Below are 9515 nucleotides of genomic sequence, written 5' to 3' on the forward strand. Positions count from 1 at the left end.
GGCCGAGCGGTTCTAGGTGCTATAGTCTTTAACCGCGCAACCGCTACGGTCGCAGGTTCGAATCCTGTCTCGTGCATGGATGTGTGTGATGTCCTTAGATTAGTTAGGTTTAAGTAGTTCTAAGTTCTAGGGGACTGATGTCCTCAGCAGTTAAGACCCATAGTGCTCAGAGCCATTTGAACCATTTCTCGGAACTTCAACACTCCAGCACCGAATGAATTTATACACCCTCCACCTACGCCACTTAACGCCCAGCGTGGTGCACTTAACATATTTGCCCCAAATACTCGCTTACTTGCAACCGATAGATGAGAACCGGTATTCAACAGTATTTTACATAATTTATCCCCCACATAGTTGGTCAGAAAAAATGTCTACCACTGAAATTTCCGTTGGTGCTAATTTCTGTTACGGCATTGCCGATCCGAGTGACGAACGTTGCTGTCTGTCATCTCTCTGTACACGACCCTTTCGTCCACACCGAAAACAATTTACGTCCATATTAAACACTGTCCGACGTTCAGATGACCTAGCCAACGACCCAAATTTCCTCAAGTGATAATGCCAATATCCACTGCTTCACTCAAATACTTAGGAAATCCCAAAGGAATCTTTCTTGACATTGCCGGTTATAGCACCCTCAAAAATGCGTCAAGATCCCTCTGCTCTGCTTCCCACAGAATTATCGAGTTAACCCCTATCGTTGTGGTGTCACCGCCAGACACCACACTTGCTAGGTGGTGGCCTTTAAATCGGCCGCGGTCCGTTAGTATACGTCGGACCCGCGTGTCGCCACTATCAGTGATTGCAGACCGAGCGCCGCCACACGGCAGGTCTAGAGAGACTTCCTAGCACTCGCCCCAGTTGTACAACCGACTTTGCTAGCGATGGTTCACTGACAAAATACGCTCTCATTTGCCGAGACGGTAGTTAGCATAGCCTTCAGCTACGTCATTTGCTACGACCTAGCAAGGCGCCATTACCAGTTACTATTGATACTGAGTCATGTACAGACAAGAGCGACGCTCATCATTTATGGATTAAAGTTAAGTATTCCACCAGCTACGCCGGCCGCGGTGGCCGTGCGGTTCTAGGCGCTGCAGTCCGGAACCGCGGGACTGCTACGGTCGCAGGTTCGAATCCTGCCTCGGGCATGGAAGTATGTGATGTCCTTAGGTTAGTTAGGTTTAAGTAGTTCTAGGGGACTGTTGACCTAAGATGTTAAGTCCCATAGTGCTCAGAGCCATTTGAACCAATCTACCAGCTACGTCCGTTTTTCTAAAGTCTAAATTCCTTGTCCTGTTCCAGACCTCACGCCAGCCTGCGTGAGCTAAAACGCGTGCCTTTCGGCTTCCTCTAGTACCCGGTGTTGGCTCTCCTGCCAACCCACAACAATCATCATCCATGAGCTCATAGGTGCCTACATTGATTTTACGAATGCAGTCAGCGAATTTTTCTATCGATTCATTCTGCTTACGAAAAACCCTAGTGAGTTGTTCCCAAATATATGTCGTCGTGTTCTTTCTTCGATATCTCTCTATTAATCTTTCCTGAAAATCCCCAGATATTATAGCCTCCCTCAGATTATCGTTACACATGACATGGCCTCTAGCATCTCCCGTTAATTTCTATCTAACAACAAGTAATAAATGCTTCTTACTCCATTTTGGTGGCTGTTGCCAAATTGTCAAAAAAGATAAAAATATCTTCACCCTGTTTCTCTGAAAACAGGGTAACCATTCCCGCAGCAGTGCCGTCGAGGGTGAGTGGTTCACTCAACTCATCGGCTGGAAGTTCCTTCGGCAGGACTACAAATTACTGAAGGGAAAAGTATACCCAAAAAATACAGAAATGACCCAGCCAAAAGACAGGAATATGGACGACTCTACAGGCTAGAAACCAAAATAACTGAAACCGGCACTTACGTCCTTTGCTTTGTGGCACTCCGTCGTTGTAGGTGCCCATACTGCTGACTCCTAACGCCACGATACCTCAGCTGTCTTCCTGACACCAGTGTAAACAGGCTCGGGACTCCACTGCACATCACCAGATTCGAACGTGGGTTCTATGCCGGGAGTGAGGAAGGAGAAGGTGGGAGAGTGCCCACGGATGGCTCCTGATGGCAGAATAACAACGTTTACTGATCAGGAGCATTACATTGGCTGTTGGCCTTCTGAGCGAGGTTCGATTCCGCTCGTAATATTCTTGGCAGCGACGAAGTTGGGTAAATTATGCTGCTACAAAAGTCTTTGGTCACTTACATAACAGCATCAAAATCCATATAGCATTTAAAAGGAAATTAAAAGAATTTCTTAATGGCAACTCCTTCTACTCATTAGATGAATTTTTGAATATAGTAAGTGGGTAATTTCCCAACCTCCACATTATATATATATATATATATATATATATATATATATATATATATATATATATATATATATACAGGGTTATTACAGATGATTGAAGCGATTTCACAGCTCTACAATAACATTATTATTTGAGATATTTTCACAATGCTTTGCACACACATACAAAAACTCAAAAAGTTTTTTTAGGCATTCACAAATGTTCGATATGTGCCCCTTTAGTGATTCGGCAGACATCAAGCCGATAATCAAGTTCCTCCCACACTCGGCCAGCATGTCCCCATCAATGAGTTCGAAAGCATCGTTGATGCGAGCACGCAGTTCTGGCACGTTCTTGGTAGAGGAGGTTTAAACACTGAATCTTTCACATAACCCCACAGAAAGAAATCGCATGGGGTTAAGTCGGGAGAGCGTGGAGGCCATGACATGAATTGCTGATCATGATCTCCATCGGTTTTCCAATCTCCTGTTTAAGAAATGCCGAACATCATAATGGAATTGCGGTAGAGCACCATCCTGTTGAAAGATGTCGGTCTCCAGTTGTGGCATGAGCCAATTTTCCAGCATGTCCAGATACACGTGTCCTGTAACGTTTTTTTCGCAGAAGAAAAAGGCGCCGTAAACTTTAAACCGTGAGAGTGCACAAAACACGTTAACTTTTGGTGAATTGCGAATTTGCTGCACGAATGCGTGAGGATTCTCTACCGCTCAGATTCGTACATTGTGTCTGTTCACTTCACCATTAAGAAAAAATGTTGCTTCATCACTGAAAACAAGTTTCGCTCTGAACGCAGCCTCTTCCATGAGCTGTTGCAACCGCGCCGAAAATTCAAAGCGTTTGACTTTGTCATCGGGTGTCAGGGCTTGTAGCAATTGTAAACGGTAAAGCTTCTGCTTTAGCCTTTTCCGTAAGATTTTCCAAACCGTCGGCTGTGGTACATTTAGCTCCCTGCTTGCTTTATTCGTCGACTTCCGCGGGCTACGCGTGAAACTTGCCCGCACGCGTTTCAACCGTTTCTTCGCTCACTGCAGGCCGACCCGTTGATTTCCCCTTAACAGAGGCATCCAGAAGCTTTAAACTGCGCATACCATCGCCGAATGGAGTTAGCAGTTGGTGGATCTTTGTTGAACTTCGCCCTGAAGTGTCGTTGCACTGTCATGACTGACTGATGTGAGTGCATTTCAAGCACGACATACGCTTTCTCAGCTCCTGTCGCCATTTTGTCTCACTGCGCTCTCGAGCGCTCTGGCGGCAGAAACCTGAAGTGCGACTTCAGCTGAACAAAACTTTATGAGTTTTTCTACGTATCTGTAGTGTGTCGTGACCATATGTCAATGAATGGAGCTACAGTGAATTTATGAAATCGCTTCAATCATTTGTAATAGCCCTATATATATATAAAGTTGGCCGGCGGGCGCTCACATGTGCGCCCGCTGCAGTGACTATAGCTGCGCCGGCGGAACTGGAATCCGCTGCCCCGACAGCCGCGCTTTGACCTCGCTGGCGGCGGAACCACGCGCCGTAGTCCTCATTTGTGATCGTGGCAGGGGGGGCGTGGCGGCGGCGGCAGTGGGAAAGGTCAGTGCCCTATCTCGGCGACCATCCGCGGCGGCAGCTGAGGTCCCCAGCTCCGACCTCGGTCACGGTGTTTGTAGAGGCAGCGTCCCAGGACGATGGCAACTGTGCGTTACCACAAAGCACCCATTACAGGCGACTGCCTGCTGACGGGGTCCGAGGATGGTGATGACTACAGTGGGGGTGTCCATTTGGCGCCTCCTAGGCGACAACCAACATTACGATGGTGACTATTACCATGACTTTTCAGAACTGGTGGAGGCACTGAATGACGCAGGCTCTGCATCTCTCCAACACGTCATGACCGTGGCTACACACCCCATTACCACCCTCGATGATGACACCCTGGCATGTGGCGAGCTGCTTCTCGTCACGTTCTCCGCAGGCCGGTGACACCGTGTTCTCCTTCGTGTCGCTTAACTAGGTGTTCCACTGGGCACGGACCCACTTGCGTCACGGTATCGTACCAGTGAGCTACGCAACAGAATGTAACACACATACGACTTCTGGCTCTCAATATTCCTTCACATTTTAAGTAACTTCATCACTGTGAGATTCCTACCTTTAAGGGGGGAAACCACATTAGGAGGTTCAAAAAAATCCGACTTTTTTATTGCATAAATCGTTAGCTTAACTATCCAAGAATACGGTGTTAAAATTTCAAAGCGAATTTCGCATTCGTATAGATTTTATGAGCATAGCAATTATGGCGACATGCTATCATATGATTTCCACGGATGAAGATCATCGACATGATTATTGCCCAGAGGGAGAAAACAGGTGGTGCGAGTGGCAGAAACGAACAGCCCTTGGAATGGAACACGAACCGCACCCTACTCCGTTGCACCCCGACGTACAGAAGGAAATTCTTTCAATATATGAAGATTTATTAAGGGGTGAATTACTGGAAAGGTGTTTAGGTGGCCACACACAAAATGCGAATGAAAGTTTTAATTCCACTATTTGGAGATTATTCCATAAACACTTGCACTCCGGACTAAAAGTTGTTGAATTGGCACCGTATTTAGCTGCAGGCTTCTTCAGTGAAGGAAATTCATCCCTTATGATGGTCATGGACGAGGCAGCAACTGTAGTAGGAACGCAAAGCTTCAATTATGCCGAACAAGTGCATAACCAGCGCGTGAGCCGGGAGAATCGACGTAGTTCATTGGAATCGAAGGAAGGTCGGAAAGCTCGGAAAGCACTTCTGCAATCGCAAACCGAAGCCTATGAGGAAGAAGGATTACTTTATGGTGCTGGAATCGCAGATAAATCAATAAACATTTAACATTATTGTTAACTTCCTTGAATTTCTAGTTTCCGAGAATTTATTTTTCAAACGCGCTTAGATCGAAATGACTTTTTTCACATTTGCGTGCAGTCTAACTCAAAAAACATAGAACCGATCATTATGAAAATTGAGAGTATGATTCCTTATAAAATTACGAATTACAAGAACCAACTTTTAAGATGATACTATGATTTTAAGGGTATTTTTCTTTGCATAATTAGAGAAAAAATCGTTAAAATCAAAATAAATTGTTCCAACGCCAACAAAATTTTTAATTTTCATTATTTTCACCTACATTGAGGCTCATATTCTTAGAAGATAAGTTATTAATTAACAAAATCTTTTTGATATCAGATGAAAATTGGAATGGCTAGACTGCACGCAAGTGGAGTACTCAGAACCTTCAGCGGACATCACAGCGTAACATTGTTAATTTCGGCTGAAATTATAAAAAAAAGCTTTTCGAAATACGAATGAAATGATGTCAAAATTTTATTAAATTCTAATTAATTCTTTCCACCAAAAAAAAATCCCTAAAAATCTGTGTCAAACAGCCTCCTAATGTGGTTTCTCTCCTTAAATAACTTGATCGCTCTAATCATTCGACCCCATACAGTACACTGTTCTCCAGGTACAGTGGATAGAGGCACACAAGTTGGTTCGACCCTCGCTGTTTTTAAAAAAAACTCTTTATTCATCTGGAGTATCAGTATTTCCAAAACTAATTTTACTCGCTCTCGCGGATTCTTAAACACTCTGGGAGTGTCTTATTAAATTAATACAATGAGGGAACAGACGTTGTGGGTTTCTTGTTGTTGTTTTCAGTCCTGAGACTGGTTTGATGCAGCTCTCCATGCTACTCTATCCTGTGCAAGCTTCATCTCCCAGTACTTACTGCAACCTACATCCTTCTGAATCTGCTTAGTGTATTCATCTCTTGGTCTCCCGCTACGATTTTTACCCTCCACGCTGCCCTCCAATGCTAAATTTGTGATCCCTTGATGCCTCAGAACATGTCCTACCAACCGGTCCCTTCTTCTGGTCAAGTTGTGCCTCAAACTCCTCTTCTCCCCAATTCAATTCATACCTCCTCGTTAGTTATGTGATCTACCCATCTAATCTTCAGCATTCTTCTATAGCACCACATTTCGAAAGCTTCTATTCTCTTCTTGTCTAAGCTATTTATCGTCCATGTTTCACTTCCACACATGACTACACACCATACAAATACTTTCAGAAACGACTTCCTGACGCTTAAATCTATACTAGATGTTAATAAATTTCTACATTTTATATCCTCTCTACTTCGACCATCAGTTATTTTGCTCCCCAAATAGCAAAACCCCTTCACTACTTTAAGTGTCTCATTTCCTAATCTAATTCCCTCAGCATCACCCGACTTAATTCGACTACATTCCATTATCCTCGTTTTGCTATTGTTGATGTTCATCTTGTATCCTCCTTTCAAGAGACTGTCCATTCCGTTCAACTGCTCTTCCAAGTCTTTCGCTGTCTCTGACAGACTTACAATGTCATCGGCGAACCTGAAAGTTTTTATTTCTGCTCCATGGATTTTAATACCTACTCCGAATTTTTCTTTTGTTTCATTTACTGCTTGCTCAATATACAGATTAAATAAAATCAGGGAGAGGCTACAACCCTGTCTGACTCCCCTCCCAACCATTGCTTCCCTTTCATGTCCCTCGACTCTTATAACTGCCATCTGGTTTCTGTACAAATTGTAAATAGCCTTTCGCCCCCTGTATTTTACCCCTGCCACCTTCCCAATCTGAAAGAGGGTATGCCAGTCAACATTGTCAAAAGCTTTCTCTAAGTCTACAAATGCTACAAACGTAGGTTTGCCTTTCCTTAATCTTTCTTCTAAGATAAGTCGCAAGGTCAGTATTGCCTCACGTGTTCCAACATTTCTACGGAATCCAAACTGATCTTCCCCGAGGTCGGCTTCTACCAGTTTTTCCATTCGTCTGTAAAGAATTCGCTTTAGCATTTTGCAGCTGTGACTTATTAAACTGATAGTTCGGTAAAGGCCGGCCGCGGTGGTCTAGCGGTTCTGGCGCTGCAGTCCGGAACCGCGGGACTGCTACGGTCGCAGGTTCGAATCCTGCCTCGGGCATGGGTGTGTGTGATATCCTTAGGTTAGTTAGGTTTAAGTAGTTCTAAGTTCTAGGGGACTTATGACCTAAGATGTTGAGTCCCATAGTGCTCAGAGCCATTTGAACCATTTAGTTCAGTAATTTTCACATGCCTTCATTGGAATTGAAATTATTATATTCGTCTTGAAATCTGAGGGTATTTCGCCTGTCTCATACATCTTGCTCACCAGATGGTAGAGTTTTGTCATGACTGGCTCTCCCAAGGCCGTCAGTAGTTCTAATCGAATGTTGTCTACTCCCGGGGCCTTGTTTCGACATAGGTTTTTCAGTGCTCTGTCAAACTCTTCACACAGTATCGTATCTCCTATTTCATCTTCATCTACATCCTTTTCCATTTCCATAATATTGTCCTCAAGTACATCGCCCTTGTATAGACCCTCTATATATTCCTTCCACCATTCTGCTTTCTCTTCTTTCCTTAGAACTTGGTTTCCATCTGAGCTCTTGATATTCATACAAGCGGTTCTCTTTCCTCCAAAGGTCTCTTTAATTTTGCTGTAGGCAGTATCTATCTTACCCCTAGTGATATGCGCCTCTACATCCTTACATATGTCCGCTAGCCATCCCTGCTTAGCCATTTTGCACTTCCTGTCGATCTCATTTTTGAGACGTTTGTGTTCATTTTTGCCTGCTTCATTTACTGCATTTTTATATTTTTTTCCTTTCATCAATTAAATTCAATATATCTTCTGTTACCCAATGATTTCTATTAGCCCTCGTCTTTTTACCCACTTGATCCTCTTCTACCTTTACTATTTCATCTCTGAAATCTCCCCATTCTTCTTCTACTGTATTTCTTTGCCCAATTCCTGTCAATTGTTCCCTTATGCTCTCCCTGAAACTCTGTACAACCTCTGGTTCTTTCAGTTTATTGAGGTCCCATCTCCTTAAATTCCCACCTTTTTGCAATTTCTTCAGTTTTAATCTACAGTTTATAACCAACAGATTGTGGTCAGAGTCCACATTTGCCACTGGAAATGTCTTACAATTTAAAATCTGGTTCCTAAATCTTTGTCTTACCATTATATAATCTGACACCTTCCAGTATCTCCAGGCTTCTTCCATGTATACAACCTTCTTTTATGATTCTTGAACCAAGTGTTAGCTATGATTAAGGTATGCTCATATTCTTAGAAAATAAGTTATTAAGTAACAAAACCTTTTTGATTTCAGATGAAATTTGGAATGGCTACAGTGCACGCAAGTGGAGAACTATACTCAGAATCTTCCGCGAACATCACAGCGTAACACTGTTATTTTTGGCTAAAATTATAAAAGAAACACAAAAACATTTCGAAATATAAAAGAAATGATGTCAAAACTTAATTAAATTATAATTAATTCCTTCCACTAAAAAAATCCCAAAAAATCAGTGTCAAACAGCCTCCTATGGTGGTTTCTACCCATAAATAACTTGATCGCTCTAATCATTCGACTCTCTACAGTACACTATTCTCCAGGTACAGTGGATAGAGGCACACAAATTGGTTCGACCCTCGCTGTTTTTAAAAAACTCTTTATTCATCTAGAGTATCAGTATTTCCAAAACTAGTTTTACTCACTCTCGCAGATTCTTAAACAGTCTGGGAGTGTCTTATTAATTTAATACAATGAGGGGACAGTCGTTGTCGGGTAGCGATATGCAAATGTGCAGATGGCAATGGTATCGCGTTCACAGGGTATTAAAGAGCAGTGCATTGGCGGAGCTGTCATTTGTACTCAGGTGATTCATTTGTAAAGGTTTCTGGCGTGATTATGGCCGAATGACGGAATTAACCGATTTTGAATGCTGAAGTTGGAGCTAGACGCGTGGGAAATTCCATTTCGAAAATAGTTAGCGGATTCAATATTCCGAGACCTACAGTGCCAAGAGTGTGTCGAGAATGTCAAATTTCAGGCATCACCTGTCGCTACGGACAACGCAGTGGCCGACGACCTCCACTTAACGACCGAGAGCAGCGGGGTTGGCGTAGAGTTGTCAGTGATACCAGACAAGCAATACCGCAGAAATCAATGTGGGACGAACGACGAACATACCTGTTAGGACAGTGCGAAAATTTGGCGTTAACGGGATGTGGCAGCAGAAAAATCGACGCTTGTGCGTT

The sequence above is a fragment of the Schistocerca cancellata genome, chromosome 9 (assembly GCF_023864275.1).
Source record: "Schistocerca cancellata isolate TAMUIC-IGC-003103 chromosome 9, iqSchCanc2.1, whole genome shotgun sequence".
NCBI classification, from domain to species: Eukaryota; Metazoa; Arthropoda; class Insecta; order Orthoptera; family Acrididae; genus Schistocerca; species Schistocerca cancellata.